We start from the raw sequence: 16,812 nt of genomic DNA, 5'->3' as shown, positions 1-16,812 counted from the left end.
CCCCAAAACACAGAAGGTGGAAAAGCAAATGTGAACTCCAAAACACAGCACAACCATCTAGGGAGGACCTTTGGAGAGTTCTTAATCTTGCTAAATATGTTGAACATACTTAACACATTGAGTTAAACATTCATATCCACGTTGGGAATGGGTAATTTAAAACTTCACACTCTTGGAAAGAACACTTCAGGCTGAAAAGTGTTTAAGTGCAAAATTATGAACCTCAACTACTGCAAATGGAAAGTGCCATACCAAAGGTATTCACATAGGGCAACCAAAGCAGAAAACTAGGAAGTGAAAAGCAGGAAAATGAGAACAGCATAAAACCACACGATTAATGGACAGTGACTTGACCGGGCTAAAATAATTGAACCTCCCTTCTCTGGAACAGGAAGGTTCTTGGGGAGAATTAACTGGGATTTTCCCCTGAGGGAAATAGTGACATTTCACAGCAGGCGCAACACCACAACCAGGAAAATGAAATGGAAGGGGATGCAAGAGGAAAGGCAGGACATAATGAACAATTTATTAAGCCATAATCAGGACTTTCATTTGCTGAGACCCCCAGGAAAAGATTGGACAGGCTCAGATCAATAAGGGACAAACAGCCAGAGAGCCAGTGTGGGCCAAATGGGTCTCCATTCATTCAGAAGCTTTCTTGTTCACCAAGGACAGCATCTGCCACAAACACAATCGCCCACACACGCAGTCTCATGTATCACTCATCACCCAGCAACACTGAATCTTGCAGCATAGTTCTGCTGCAAAATCAGGAGCATCCGTAGTGAAAAAAGGCAATTTCATGAGGCTGTTCTGTCAAGCAAAACTCACAAACAAGCAAAACAATAGAGCTGCCGGAAGATCAATTCACATTCACCACGCACCACCAAGGAGACGGCCTCAGACCAGCCCTCCTATTAAAACAGTCTAATGGGCTCCTGAAGGGCTCAGCCTGCACAGGCTCAAACTCTGCCTTCGGCCTCTTGACCTGTACGGAATACAAATTCTTCAGCACTGTATGTATCCCTCTGAATGGAAAGATGGAAAGACTTCAGGAAGGTGCAAATGAAAAACAACGCGGACATTTGAAGCAGTACCTCCCTGACAATGGGCACCACCCCTCCCACAACATTGCATGTACCAAGGTACAGGAATTCAGTGCGGGACTCGAACGTATTCTGTAAGACACAAAAGGACGCTAGCAGTGCTGTCTGGGTGTCCTGCACAGCGACGTGTGACACGGGCCTGTGGGTGGTTTGCTGGACACTGTGAGAGCCAGTGAAGACAAGCGTGAGGCTGCAGCAGGAACCAGCAGGACAAGCACTCTGGACAGTGTCAAAAAGTGTGTCCTGAAACAGCGGCTCATGGGGTTTTTTTCAGGTCGAGGGGTCCCTTTTGATGTTGTGCAATAAGTGATTCGGTGTCTAGTTCTACCCTTGGTCCCCAATGGGGAAGCCTGTACACTTTTACCACGAGTTCAGAATGGTTAGAAAGGAACCACTTCTGCAGCTGGCGCTAATTGTGCTGTAAGGCACTGTAGAGCTTGCGTTGCATCAAGAGATGAATGGCTCTCATGCTTGGGTGTGCTGGAGTAGCATGTCTACAGGCCCTCTTTGTCCACCTACAGATGCAGAGGGTTAGTGCCAGAAAGCAGAGTGCTTATTAAACCAGTTAGCACATGCAGGTTGGGTAGCTGTACAATAAAGAATTGCAGTTTTTTTTTTACAATAAAGGGGCTTGTATGAAGCCCAGAACTTACTGTAGCAAGAAGATAGGCTGTTTTACTGGTGTCTGTTCCACTTTGAGTGGGTGTTTAGTCACAGGTGTGATATCTCTGTGCCCGGGCTAAAACTTTGAAGGGGATCCTTACAGAAGCATTTACAGATGCAACCACCTGGTCTGCAATTTTCTGCAAAGGAAGGTGACGTCCGTCATCTGTGCCAGGATAAGAACTCTTGATTCACCTGCTTAAATCCTGTCAACTTAACTTTCCCAACAGTCAAGCAGGAAAAAATAAAACATGGCACACATCACCAGAAGCAGAATATCTTATCGGCCACCTGTGATGGGATTTTATTGTGCATATTAAATATATGCATTCAGAGATTGCCGCTGCCTGAATAAATTCAGTATGAATTGATTTCAGAACACGTTTAAGGAACCGATACCGGTACGTTCCTACATCCTTCTGCAGCTTGTACTGTGTTTACCATGAGCCCAGATCATAAAACAGTGTTCCATTTAATTTACGGTGAGATATAGGCAGTTCCTTCTTTTCAGTGGAAGCATTTTTCCAAAGGACCTTGCAAAAACATGTAACTGCAAACAGTATCAAAACAGTACGAGCATATTAATATTAATCCATATTTTACTCTCCAAGGCTGAACATTCCCAACATCATTGAAGGTGAGGGCACATGCAGACATAATAGAAGCTCAGACTAAATAGAGGGATTCAACTTTAATACACACACACTTCGTCCCTTTACCCATAAAAATGCAGGGATGTTTTTTTATTGTTATTGTGGCTTTTCCAATTCAGGAAACCATTTTCACTTCTATTTTGCCTGGATGCGAGGAAAGCTGCTGACTTATCATTTAAATGTAGATTTTTTTTTATTGTGTTGCTGGAATGGATTTCATTGACCCATAAAACAAAGGCCTGCCTGCTTCAGCCAATGGCTGCCTTCTTCTAAAGCAATGGTGAGGGTTCCAGACTCCAATCCCAGTGAGGCACAGTTTGAGCAAGGAACATTGGCCGAATTGCTCCAGCAAAAAAGCTGTATGAATGGGTGCAGGTGTATGTCACTTCAGATATAAGTGTCTAAAAAAAAAACAATAAAGCACATGAATCCCTGCTTCCTGTATAGGTGGCACAGTCCCAGGAAGGAAGGGGAGGTATAAAAAAGTTAAATGACTCCCTAAACATAAATATGTCCGTTGTCATGTTTTGTAAATACCGATGAAGCAGCACCGTAGAACAGTGGTAAAGCAAACCTCAATATTAGCAACGTATACAAAAATCTGAACATCAATGACCTAACTGCAAGGCAGCCTGATAAGATAAATAAGATTCAGTGGAATAGTATCTCTTGTACTTTTATTACTGCTAGTAGTAGTTGGGCCTAATGGAACCACTAACGTGGGTCATAATAAACCAAAGAACTGGTAACAGTGGTGCCAATAAGTCACCAAGAACAACAAACATTCATTCACAGGGAGGAGCATTAAAGACTGATGCAAAGCACGTGAATCGAATAGCTGGAGTCACTTTGTGAATTATGTGCTGTAAGTAAACTCCTAAGGCAAAGGACTGCATAAGACAGATTTTCAGGAAAAAGTCTCCTTCTCCCAGTAAATTTACACCAGACCTAATCATCCTCACTCATTTCCGATCAAAACTCTACTGACTCCGTCCGTGAGGATCTCCAGATCTCTGTCAGAGAAGAGCTGATTGAGGACAGAGTTGCAGTTTGCCAGGTTAAGAGCTGGATCACAGCAGTAGTCTCGTCAGATTAACCGTCTGAATGAATGAGGATGCACTGCTGGAGCAGGTACAGATCTCAGCTGAAAGGGGGCTGCTTCCACAATAAGCCTCCCTCAAGCTACCATTGTTTAGAGGAAAGATCATTTTTGGTAATTCACTCTTACCAACAGCTTAACAAAAGAAACATGAGCTGGGATTGTCTCCCTACCAATCACTGGGTTCATCACGCTTGCTTCCCCATCAGAAAACAGCGTACCGTACACATTCATTGCTGAGCAAGTCTCATCTACAGTCCTCATAGCAGACAGCTGGCAGTTTAGGGAAGGACAACCTCCACACCCCATCCGTGGCAGCCTGGTGGTGAAAATCGTCTGATAGCTTTAACGTTTATGACAATTTCCTCTTCACTCATCTCAAATGGTTATTTCAGACCAAGGGAATGGTTCAGCAGACAGTCTTTTTAAAACACAGGAAAGTCTTTTGAAGCCCTAGTATAACAGGCTGGAAGGCTTGCAGAAGCTGAGCAAAGACTGGTGACAAACCACTGCTGTCAGGAGCACAGCCAGCTGTGACTCACCTGTCTGCTGGACTAAAGAGAGTGTTGTCAGCTCATTTGTTCCTTGGGCAAAAGAAGGACCGAGTTTGTGTGTCAGCATGGCCACTGACTCCTCGAGGCAAAAGTTCTTCACTTGCAAATTCTAGAATTATAAGTTAAATAAATAAGAGGCGAAAACCACAAAAAATTAAAAAAAGCAGAATTAATTTTCCAAAACTGCATGTTTGAGAACATTCGGATTGAAACCCAGATTCCTCACGTGTACGTAAAACATTTTTTAATGGATTCATGCACTCGCTGGCCGCAATATTAACAACTACAGCCTTGTGTGCAGGCAGTGTGAGACTTCCACCCTTCCCAAAGTGAGAACAGAGAAACGTTATTGGTTGAGGAGAAAGACCCAGTCGGAGTGTACGCTGTACACAGGATGTGGAGATTTCACTGGGGCCTCCTTATCTTCAAGATAGAGATGCGTGCCATCTTAGACTAATATACACAAACAGTCTTCTGTTCTGATTTCTTCTGTGTGTGTACAGTATTACAGCATCAGCAAAATCTGGCCCATATAATTTGGTAAAATCAATCTCAAATGAACGCACAAAGCTTAAATCAGCAAGTGTTTGATAATGTTACTATGCACAAATAGCCTTCTGTAGCTACCCTTTAAATAGTACAGTTTCTGGCACTCTAACACTGTACATTAAAAAGCTGAATCCAATACAAATAACTTTTATAATGAAATTGACCGACTTTAGAGGATGTTTCCATTGACAATTACTGCAGCAGATTAAAATTTTGCCACGCAAATAATTTGAATTTACCCTGAAAATACTGTCTTCAGATTTGTATGTGTATTTATATTGCCTTTTTTGTTTTAATCTAAACGTCACTCGATTTATTTCCTTTATTATTATCTTCTTCAGCTGCATGCAAAGTGTACGGATTTCATCAACAATATTCTAGTGAGAGAACACACAATGGAAAATAAGAAGGAACGTCAGGGATATCTTAACGTATAAAGGAAAATTTGTCTAAACTGCCTGCAGGGTGGAAGGTTGTGTGCACCAAGATGGGCAGGTGGTAATATTTCAAGGTAGTGTACGGCACTGAATGGGTAGAAGAGTAACCCACTTTCTGACAATGGGGAGTTACATCAGCTCTATGGCATTTCTGGGCTTGTGGTGTGGTATTCAGGACTTGCAGAGGTTCAGTGGTGCTCAGCACAGACAGCAGGGAAAGCCTGAACACACCTCAGCTACGTCCCCCACATCTGAAAGGAGAGGACCCCTGACATTCCTCAGTCTGTTCACTGTTCACAGATGCACTGGTGTGGTCATGACCTGCCAGGAAACATTCATGAATTCTGATATTTTTATATATTTTTTTAGAAATTTCAGCTAAGCCCTGACATTGATTTATTTTCTCTAGTGCCACACAGGTTTCTGCAATATTTCACTGTATTACGAAGTGATTAGACCTCAGATCTTGATGTTTTGTGATCTTGTGGGAAGGCAAGTGTGTGCAAGGCACAAGGTATTCATTCGACCTCATGTTTGTTTCCAAACACTGTTCCTCATAGCAACAGCCAAACAAGAGAGGAAGTCAAATGCAGGGGTCATAAAGTTTGGGCTCCTGACTACAACAGTGAACCGTTTCCTTCCTACACACCCACACATATTAAGAAACAGTTCCCAGTTTTCTCTTCTGTCTCTCTTCAGCTGTGGAAAGATCTCCCAGCCCAAATCAGAATTTGCAAGTCCTTTAAAAGCCTTACAAGCCTTTCAGAACCTTTAAAACATTTATATGGTCCTTCCATAACCTTTAAAAGCTTAGACTTAAAACTCATCTTTATACGCTAGTATTGAATTCCATTTACCTTCCCGAGTTAGAACTATTTAACAAGCCAAACTAGGATATTTTCTTTCTCTTTACACATAAAAGAAGGGGGAATTGAGGTGCTGAAACACTGCTCAGTCTTGCCCACTGATACCCGTGGAGTTACACAGAGGTGATTTAAAACACAGGGGATACGATATTGCATATTGCAAGCTCATAACTCATGTTACAAAGCTTAAAATCTCCTCTTTGTGGATTCTCTGCTACAATCATTAAATATTAGTACAATATTGTTCCTGCTGAAATATACTTCTAGCAGTTTGTGCTTAGCAATAAAAACAGTTTCTCTCATGGGTCATGCTCTCTGATCATAACAGTGCACAGCGACTGGCTCAGCACAATATCCTGTACTGCACATTAAAGCAAATGAATATTGCACCAAGATCACATATACTGTACTGTACTTCTCCACTGTGACCAAGGTGAAAGCTGGTGTTTGTGTTTAGAATGCTTAATAGATAAGACATCTATTAATTCAAAGTCCTCTTATCTCTACACAACGTGCTTGAACTTTGCACACAGGCTTGAGCAAGTAAAGTCACTTTATATCACAAAGAAAAGCCTGATGGAAAAGGTTTTTCTTCTTGTTAAACTGTGCCCTCCTTCCAGGGCTGACAAATGAAGACATGTGGAAACCCATTGACCCTTCTCCATTGTGCTCTGATCCCGGTGTCTCTGTGTGGACTGCTTTCTTATTTCCCCCTAAAGTTGTTACTGCGTCACACTGAACATGCCTAAGCTCCCACAGAATGTTCAAACGTGTGCACATGCCTAATTTATCACCATTCACAAAAAGTGTCATAAATGTCTTTTTTTATTTGGAATGCTTTTCATTCTAGTTTATCTCCCATACATCAGATGCTGCATATCAGACAGTCGATCCAATGCTTCACTTGTCTTATGTGATAATCGGGGAAACTACTGAGACCCACAAAACTGCAGTTCATAAATCTAATTCAGGATTTCTGAATTTACAGAGAGTCTTACATACTGTACCATGCTGTAGGTTGTTTACCTTAGTAAAGTGCCTCTTTGTGTAGGCAGGCATACTCGACATTATCGCGTTAAGAACAGAAATGTGAAGGTAACAATAATGTCTTTCGGCTTATAATTTGTTTCTGTTAAAAAGAATGAGCGGCCTTTTATTTAAATTAACTGTATAGATTGTATGTGTTTGCACTAAGTGCTTGTCAATTCTTCAGCTTGGAAGAAATTAGGTTGAATACCAGGGATATCACTGTGACAAACCCTGGTCTTTTAATGCATGTTGCTATGTTTCTGAATCAGAAACCAGTCCTGTAGACTCACAAGTTCTTTGCTGCTGAAAGAGTTGTCCTAGTAAAAGGCTCACCAAGACAGTTCAAGGAAGCGGACACCCAGTTTCTGCACATTCATGTTTGGCATCAAAACATTTTTTCAAATAAGGATCTCCACTTCGTAATGGCATTAAAGAGGCATAAAAAGCCAAGTACATATGGAAATGCCAGAGATCTGTATTCCAAGAAGTTCAATGACAGCATGGCCTCGCTCCTCGTGATTTGTCTCTGGTCCTGTTATCGAAACTGTGACATCAGAGAATGCTTTGAATATGCATTCTTTCATTCCCTTCAGCTCAGTGTTATCTGATGGCAGGAACAGCAGAATCTAGGATACTCCCTTCTTCTGAATCTCGTGTTTCCTTCCAGAAAAAGGCCTTGCACTCCCCATTACTGTCTGCAGGCGTCCTATGTGGCAGCTTCCGTGCTGCGGCTTCAGGTGAACCAGGTGGTTGTCTCAGGGGTCTGTGACTGGCCACGATGTACAGTAACTGAATCCCAAACTCCCCTGCAATCCGGTTGGATAACTCCTCTAGTTTCTTGGCCACACCAAGGACCACGAGGAACCAGTGGTCTATATTCCACTGGACACACTAGCCACTGTAGCGCTTAGGCCCTGGGCATAAGACTTCCCCCTACAGCAAGAACAACCCAATGTTTTGAAACAACCCAGCTTTGAAACACACCCACTTCTGTGGCTTCCCATATAGACATCCAAATGGTCTTCAACAGGCATTGCTTCGCTGTTTCCACACAAAGAAAAACCAAGTGACTAACATGACATGGCATCACCTCAACAACGTCGCACTCCTCCGCTTTTAATACATTTGTAATTGAAATCATGGCCGGCAGAAGATGCATTCTGATTTGGTTTCATAAGCTACTTCAAGCCAGATTGCTTCTCCCTCTCTAAATGCAAGTAGAGCGTTATGTATTGTAAGTAAAACGAGCCGAGTACACTCTACTCTCTCCCCTCAACTTCTAACGCCCACTCCCTGACAACATATTCGTGCCGTGCTTAACAGTGACTCAGTGTTTTCCATATCTAAGAATGCACTGGAAACGGTTTCAGGAGTACAAAACACTGTACAAGGTAAAGAGCTGCCAGAAAACCCGTCAGCTGGGTGGATGAGGAAAGACATTTCTGCTCTCAAAATCCCATGAAACTCCTTGCTGGTCAGTACTGGACCCGTTCTGCTGATCTACTAGATCTTGCAAGTTTGCTGGTTTGATTTCAGCCCTTAAAATTAAAGCACAAATGTGACAGCCCTCCATCACATCCCTTAGTCTCCAAACAGAAGGGAGGCCTGAGATTTATTCTTTAACAGCTGAGCACTGGAGGCAGGCGGTGACATTAATGAACAGAGCGCCTGAACATCAGCCGCTCATCGTGTTCCAAAGGGCTCAGCTTGTTCTTGATTTAGAGTTGAGTGCCGAACAGATCACACAGCACAGAGGTGTGTGTCATGGCACAGTGGCTAGAAAGCTTTAGCACTCTTTAAGGTCTGTATTTGTTTATAGTCACTACCTGGCAACACAATCTCATGGCCTTTAATACCTCATCAGCATGGGACTGGACAAAGGCTTTTACAAGTTACAAGATCTGCCTATCAGATTTCTATCCTGTACAGATTTCTATCCTGTAGAATTTTATTACCACAAAGTTTAGCTGTAATTAACATTCCTATACCCTCACAAGTGATAAAGGTGGGACTTACTGATCTATCACTGCTTGCTTGGTTCAATTTTCCAATTTAAGTATCAAGCCTCTGTTACATTGATAAGCAACATCCCTCATTTCCTTTATTATAAAAAATCTTGTGGTGCTCATAGCAAATACCTACTTTAACTATAGGCGTTTGTGAAAAATCATGTCGAGCAAAGGTACAGCTGTTTTGATACCATAGTTTAGAAACAACATCCAGCTCATATGATAAAGTAACTGGGGAAACATGAATCTGAGTTAAAGAAAATGATGGTTTGTTATTACACAAAAACATAGACTTGGCCCACAGTTATTAAGTCAGCAGAAGATACTGATTGCTACTGAATTTTATCACTCTCTCCCAGGTGATTTACAACCCAAGGAATGTGGGATAAAATATCAAAACTGTCTACACAGCAGATGAGGAGGAGCATCAGATAGTTACCACTTTAGCAATTGAATTAAGGCCAGACTGTGCAAGCCCGGAGTGGAATTAAGCCAGGCCACTGGGGTTAACACTCCAGCTCTTACAAACACTGCCCTGTTTGTAAGACAGCTGCTGGGAGAATTATGTTGGACACAAAATCCAATAACAAAAATAAGCATGCTTAAAGTAAAACAGGAAAAAAAGACACGACTACACTAACCATCAAAACCACTCGCATACCAGTCATATGGGATATATTTTTACTTCCCTACACTTTCACGTTTTAATAATCGCCCCCACACACACACACAAACAGTATTACAAGGCATTTTCGTACATGTACGCTTTCTTTTCAAGTTGAGAACAATAAGGCATGACAAACAGATCTGTTGTCATTCCGACATTGAAGGCAAACAAGATCAAACAGGAAGCAAAAAAGAGGCTGTTTGGGTAACGGTAGAAGACTGTTTTTATTTTGACCATTTTCTTGGCATCATCGTGCATCGAGAATTTCCCCATTAAACAGCCAGTGTGGATACCTGCAGCCCCGCACCCGGAGGGAAACCAGACAGAAAGGTCACATAGGAGGGCAAAGGGAACTGCGTGGAGACGAAATGTGGCTTGTTCACCGTGTTGAACCATAATCAGCAAATCAATATCACTCACGCTAAAGCAACATTAGAAGTTTGATCAAAAGAATACCTCCTAATTATTTGGCTGAGTCCCCAAAGCATCTCTGTGAAGAGTCCTTTCAATTTGGAGGACTGACATAATGAGGCCACAGTGCACATGTACTGTATCTGCTGTCTAATTACAAAAGAGGCAGAAAAGGCCCTTAAGTATTCCCTTCCCCAACAGTAAACAACAGAGACAATATAAAAATGCCACAGCACTATGACTTACTTCAATGTAAAGCTAAAGGGATAGAGATGAGACCTGAAAATGTCAAACAGTAATGCCTGCAGTTTGTTTTTGTCAAATGATTCTTGTTTAACAAACTTACTGTAATGTGAGACAACTACTTCTTTATAAATTGCATGCGTATTTATGTTATTTCAGAACACAATAACGCACCGTCTTGCTATTGGACAGTAGTAGAAGTCAGGCTTTGGATTGGGGATCAGAAGGTTGCAGGTTCAAATCCCAAAGGAATGCTGGTGTTACAGCCTTCAGCGAGGTGCTTTGCTTACATTGCTATGGTATATAAATGGGTCTCCAGGTCGCAGTGGGAACAGAGTACTTGCTCTCTGTTGACTTACCTATGAAACTAAATAAAGGAATAAATCATTTGTCATCACGCCAAAGGAGGTCACGGGTCAGGATCAAGGTGCAAACAATGGGATGCAGGGAAGGAAAATTCTCACCTTCAAGATCAGTGGAGCACGTGATCTCCAATCCTATGAAACCCTAAACACTATTAAACCTTCTGAATTGATCATCCTAAAATACTAGAAGGATCCTGTGACACGGTGTACCCGATGTTTTAAGCTGAAATGATATGTGTGAAGATGCAGTCAAATGTATTTCTCTTGCTACTGACTTTCGCCTCCTTCCCTCCATTAGCTCATCAGTTTACACAGCGCCAGAGCCTGTGAGCCTTTTTCAACAGTTACCTGAGACAGAGGCACCGAATAATAGCGGACTGCTACGGAAACACAAAGAGTAGTGGCTTTTTGTCACTATTCATTTAAGTATCAGTATTGCTGCACCACACAAAAACTTGTTTCTGCCTTCTTGCCTTCTAATGGGCTACCAGTCATTTGCAGGTACTCCAAAGAGAATCTCTCCAATCCATCTCAACTCTTCACCCAAAAGACAAGGTTGTATGAACAGCTACCAAGTAGAAATATAATAAATATCCCCGCACAAATTACACATCTACCTCCAAATCCCTCAGGGGCATGACTCACCCAAACACAAACACAAAACTCATTACTATTGTGCACTTGGTGCACACAATACCAGAGTTCTATTGGTTTGCGCTAGCTGCTGTGCTACCTTACTGACCTCCTGCGAGTCAGAACTGAGTGCTGTCTCCGGGGCCACTGCGTCTTTCTCCTGTCACTTACAAAAGGTAAATGACAACAACAGGAAAATATGATTACTGGGATAGAAACATAAGAACAGTTCCATCCAAATGAGAGGAAGCCATTTCCCCCATCTAGCCTGTTTGGTAGTTAGCATCTAACTGATGCAAGGACCTCATCCAGCCAGAAAAAAGACAGGGAATCGACTTAAAAAAGCAGCCATGCCACACTATTTGAGTCACAAGTAACAGTACCCCTATGGCAACACATTACTTGGCATTTGGCAAGAAACCAGCTGGTCACACTGCCACAAATGATAGCAGATATCCTAGCAATGGGAGCCCACTTGCAGGTGAGGGTTAATACAGGAATTAACTTACTCCCATGGTGAAGTCTGCACAGCACAGCGGAATCCAGAACAATTTCAATAACATATTGCACTGAATGCAGAAGGTGAGCAATTTTATTTGTGAGAATATCAAAAGAATGCATTTCAGAATAATATCTGTAGACTTCAGTTACACTTATTTTTTTAAAAGTAGCCCATTGCTATGTGCGACTAAAGACAATAATTTAGGATGGCCAGGGTTTAACATAACTCAGAGAACTACGTGACATCTGGAGAACCTGGGCATTCTGTGTTGTTGGTCATTCTGTCATCCAAATAATCCATTCTGAATGTGGCAACTCAACAGATTGGTCACTGCTGCAGTTACTGTATAGAAAGATACTTTTTTAAGAGTTGATTTTTCAGAAGGCAGTCTTCATATCCACTTGACTCTCCATAAGTCTTTGTAACAAACTTATTTTTCATACATGTTGTAAAACAAATGTCATATATCTTTGGCAGAAAATCTGAATTGATAAAGAAGACCCATCTGATATACAAGCTCAGGGACCAGGCTGGAAGAGGTGTTAGTGGGGCCAGCAGGGGGCGCTCACCCTGTGGTCCACGTGGGTCCTAATGCCCCAGTATAGTGATGGGGACACTATACTGTAAACAGGTGCCGTCCTTCGGATGAGATGTAAAACCGAGGTCCTGACTCTCTGTGGTCATTAAAAATCCCAGGGCGTTTCTCGAAAAGAGTAGGGGTGTAACCCCGGCGTCCTGGCCAAATTTCCCATTGGCCTTAACCAATCATGGCCTCCTAATAATCCCCATCTATGAATTGGCTTCATTACTCTCTGCTCTCCTCCCCACTAATAGCTGATGTGTGGTGAGCGTTCTGGCGCACTATGGCTGCCGTCGCATCATCCAGGTGGATGCTGCACATTGGTGGTGGTGGAGGGGAGACCCCATTACCTGTAAAGCGCTTTGAGTGGAGTGTCCAGAAAAGCGCTATATAAGTGTAAGCAATTATTATTATTATTATTATTATTATTATTTCAAAACTGTGCAGAACAGCAGTGTGATTCCTACATCCCTACACATTCTTCATGCAGCTGTCTGTCCCCCAGTTTTCTCCAAGCCTTGGCATGATGGAAGCATCTCTTAGTGGAGCTTCTCCAGCAGACAGGAACATCCTGGACAGCAGCCTCAAGGACAAAACACCTCCACTGCAGAAAGGGAGCGGCCATCTTGAAAGTAGGTTTCCACTCAAAAACCAAGATGTCCAAGATTTTTGCTCTGCAGTGAATAAGCTTCACAACCAATATAAAGGACAATATAAATCTATTACAACTCATGGAGAAACACATATACAAGGATAATTGTTGCAGACACTGCATGCTTCCTTGATGCGATAAAAACAGATTAGAAGAGACATGCCTTAACGGGCTGAACCGAAAGAAAGAAAGATGGCAAAGCAGAAGGCTCGCATCTGAATAACAAGTTTCGTTGCAGCTGGCTACAAAATCAGACCCAAAAATGACACTACGAGCAAGACTTGATCCGCAAAAAGAAAGCAAATACTATATATAAAACAACAGGCAGATCAAGCCGATCTTCTTAGCATTTCTTGACATTTTCTTCCCCTGCCGAATGAATTATGAAGCAGATTATAAGTGAAAACTTCCAAAGTAGGTCAAAAGTGACGGGCATCGGAAAACAAAACAAGATTTTCCAAGGTGATTCTGGAATCATAGTCACTGCTTCTCGAGTGGTGCTGATACTGTAATAATATCAACAGCAGATGCAACGCACAATGTGTCAGCAAATTCTGACAGTCGGAATGTGAACACCATTAATAGTGGAGGTCCTTTGGGTGCTCTCAAGCTTGTTGAAGTGTGACAAGACATTATTACAAGAAATGGAGCAGAAGAAACTCTGAGCTTCTGTGTAGTATTAATTATAGCCCCAGCTTGGCATGTTCCTGGGGGAAGTGTACAGTTTACCAAGTAAGAAAGAAATGGAAAACTTGGGAGGCATTTTGAATATTTTTATACCTTGCATTCTATTTTCATACATGTTGTAAAACAAATGTCATATATCTTTGGCAGAAAATCTGAATTGATAAAGAAGACCCATCTGATATACAAGCTCAGGGACCACAGCCTGTCCATAGAGAATGGGCTGTAATGTTTCACCAAGAAAAACACGCAACTCGGAGCCCATGCCTTTACTGTGCTGCAAAGACCACAGCCTTGGGTTGCTCACAGCTCCAGCTCCAAGGCCAACTTTACAACACACCTACAGAAAACGCCAATCTGGGCCCCAGTCACTATCACTCTCTGAAGAAATGAATATCCTGGATTGTTTCAGAGCCACATGAGCTTCACAGACTCCAGCCAGAGTAACTTCCAGGGTGAGAGTCAATGCTAACTGCTTAGCCTCATATTTAGTGCTGGAGGGACACTTGTTCAGGGTTTTTAGAGATGTGCTTACTGTAGTAGGTGTGCAGAGCATAGATATTTACTTCAGGCTGGAATTAAATGTACTGGCTTCAGGTTAAACCAAGAAACCTTTCCTCTCTGCAGGTGTCTGGAACAAAATCCATAATGTCAAACATAATTCTCTGGGTCTCTCCCAGAAAACTGCTGGAGGGGGATTCTGGGATCAACTAAGAAACTAGCACGAGAGCTCAAACGGCCTCCTCTCCTTTACAGCCATCTTATAGTAAATCCTTCATCCATAATCCTGAACATGCTCATCACCGACGCTCCAGCACAGGCTGCTCCACCCGGCCTGCCCCCCTCCCGTCTGAGAGAAGAACTTCAGGGGCAGCCCACCCATCAGCTGACCCTCGTTCAGAAACACACCCTTCAAAACAACACCTGTTCACTTGGGGAGCCCCTTCACCCCATATCTCCCCACTTTCTGACAAGGGCACTTTTCTCTCCACCCTGTTTCCTTCTATGAAGAGCTTCTTATATTCTGTGCCTGTTTGTTAACTCGTTAGATGTGGGCTGTTTTCTTTCAGCTGTATTACCTGACATTACTTTTCTTTACCATCTGCGTACTGTACTGTATTTGTACGGTGCCTTGTTTATAAACTGAGGACGGACTGACTTACAAATTGGCAGCACACTAACAGCAGTTAGCACCGCGGCGTCGCTGCTCGAGTCCAGGGTAAAATTCCATTAAAAAATTCCATAAAATTCTCTCTCTGTGTGGAGTTTGCATGTTCATCTCTTCGCTGGTCTTTTGTTGAATGCAGGGTCCTGTCTGAGCTAAAGGATTCAGGCAGGCAGGCACAGCACTTAGTGTGCATCCAAGCAAAACACTAAAGCTCTCCTGTGCATGACCAGGGACACACACTGCACAATGGGCTGCACAGAGGTGTCTTTGTATGAAAGGCTTAAGTCAGTAACAGTAACAGAGCTAGGAGAGATGATTGCCTGGATTGTAGTATTCAAGGAGGCACAGTCTCTCTCTCATCCTAGCATTAATCCCACATCAGCAGGGCCAGGGTGGTTTGAACCAAATCTTTGAGCTGACGTTGCTATTAAATGCGGCCGAGAATACTCCAACCAGCGCGTCGATCCACCTGCCGTCGGAGTGGGGGGGGGGAGAGAACAAAGTGATGTATGCCGGTTCATAGAGGGGGATTATTAGGAGGCATTGGAAATTTGGCCAGGACGCTGGGGTTACACCCCTACTCTTTTCGAGAAACACCCTGGGATTTGTAATGACCACAGAGAGTCAGGACCTCGGTTTTACATCTCATCCAAAAGACAGTTCAAGGAGGCACAGTAAAATAGACAAAAAGGTAGATGAAGTTGTGTTGTTTACCCAGTCCTCAGTGGTAAGAAATAAAAGAAACTGATGAACCCAGTCAACAAAAGAGAAGATATTCTTCACATGATGACATTTTCAGGTTTTCAGAATTTGTGCAATCATATGCAAATTTGCTTTTCACAAAATAAAATCAATAGACTGCATAATTGGAATGACCTGACAGCTCACGCTTAAAAAAGCCATTGTACAGCCTAAACTCTCCTCAATCATTTACGCCTACTGGTAAACCAAGCTGGAATAATCAAATCATGCCTTAATGCAGCTCGGCACTCCTGCTCCTTTTTAAGTGCATGTTAATATCTGTCACTTCCTCAGATGCCACATTGTGGGCAAGAGTGATTCATGCCTTCTGTCTGCTGATGCATTCGCCAAGGCTGAGCAACAGGTCCTTTCAGTCTCTCCTGTCTTGTTCTGCAGGCCAGGCTGCGCCGTCTTCACACTGAGCGGTGGGCTGTATGGAAATCTCTGCCGGCCTTCCTTTCCATTCGAATTTGATGCCCTCCAGTTCAGCCCACAGTATCAGGACACGAGAGGTACTTCAACCGACTGAAGGCAGCGAGCGCTACAGGGCACTGACCCGCAGCACGGCTTTGACACACAGTGACTCACGACCAGCCTCAAAAATACTGGGCTTGTCACCAACGGCCATCAGAAGTATTTAGACTCAGCTCTGCACTGTCGATACTAAATTTATCACCACATGCAGCTCCTTTGTTTTTCCTGCATAGCTCTTTCAAAATACATTCTCACTTATCATGCAATAGAACTGTGATTTAACACATAACCTGTCATGACAGCTTTCCATCCATTATTCACATGATTCCTGGTTCTTGACTTGCCTCAAGCACCATATCCTCTAAAAATATTTAGACTGATTAGGTCAGTGGTTTGGATGAGAGGCCAGAAACTGGTCGATTACCACTCCTTTCAAACTTTTATAATCTTCTTTTAGGTCTTATTTGCATGAAAGTGAATGGCAATACCCCATAATGGCATAGAAAAACCAATGTTTTAGAATATCAAGGCAGAGTTCGACTTCACAGAATCCTTATCTTACCTAAGAGTGTCCAGGGCTTGTCTGTTGTGGGGTCTGGGACAGTCAGTATAGCCATGTTGAAGCGGATATGATGGCATTTTTCAAAAAAGTGCTACCAGCAATCCAATGAGTTAGTTGAGCCAAATAATCTCCTCTCATTTGTAACCTTTCTTATGAGTCTTATGT

The 16,812-nt window shown here is 42.7% G+C and overlaps 1 protein-coding gene and 1 long non-coding RNA gene across 4 annotated transcripts in view; both read right to left on the bottom strand.

The window, feature by feature from the left end:
- myo5b (myosin VB) overlaps positions 1-16,812 on the bottom strand; it is a 114,464-nt gene that overhangs the window by 70,858 nt on the left and 26,794 nt on the right. The gene's annotated exons all lie outside the window — the stretch shown is intronic.
- On the bottom strand, positions 1,734-5,783 carry LOC148672769 (uncharacterized). Its single transcript, XR_015935869.1, has 2 exons — positions 5,293-5,783; positions 1,734-4,184 (listed from the first exon to the last, which is right to left on the bottom strand). It is a non-coding gene; the product is annotated as an uncharacterized LOC148672769 (long non-coding RNA).

This window comes from Lepisosteus platostomus, chromosome 4 (genome assembly GCF_059453375.1).
Source record: "Lepisosteus platostomus isolate fLepPlt1 chromosome 4, fLepPlt1.hap1, whole genome shotgun sequence".
Classification (NCBI taxonomy): Eukaryota; Metazoa; Chordata; class Actinopteri; order Semionotiformes; family Lepisosteidae; genus Lepisosteus; species Lepisosteus platostomus.
Note: the sequence above shows the minus strand (reverse complement) of the source record. Positions and strands in the feature narration are given on the sequence as shown.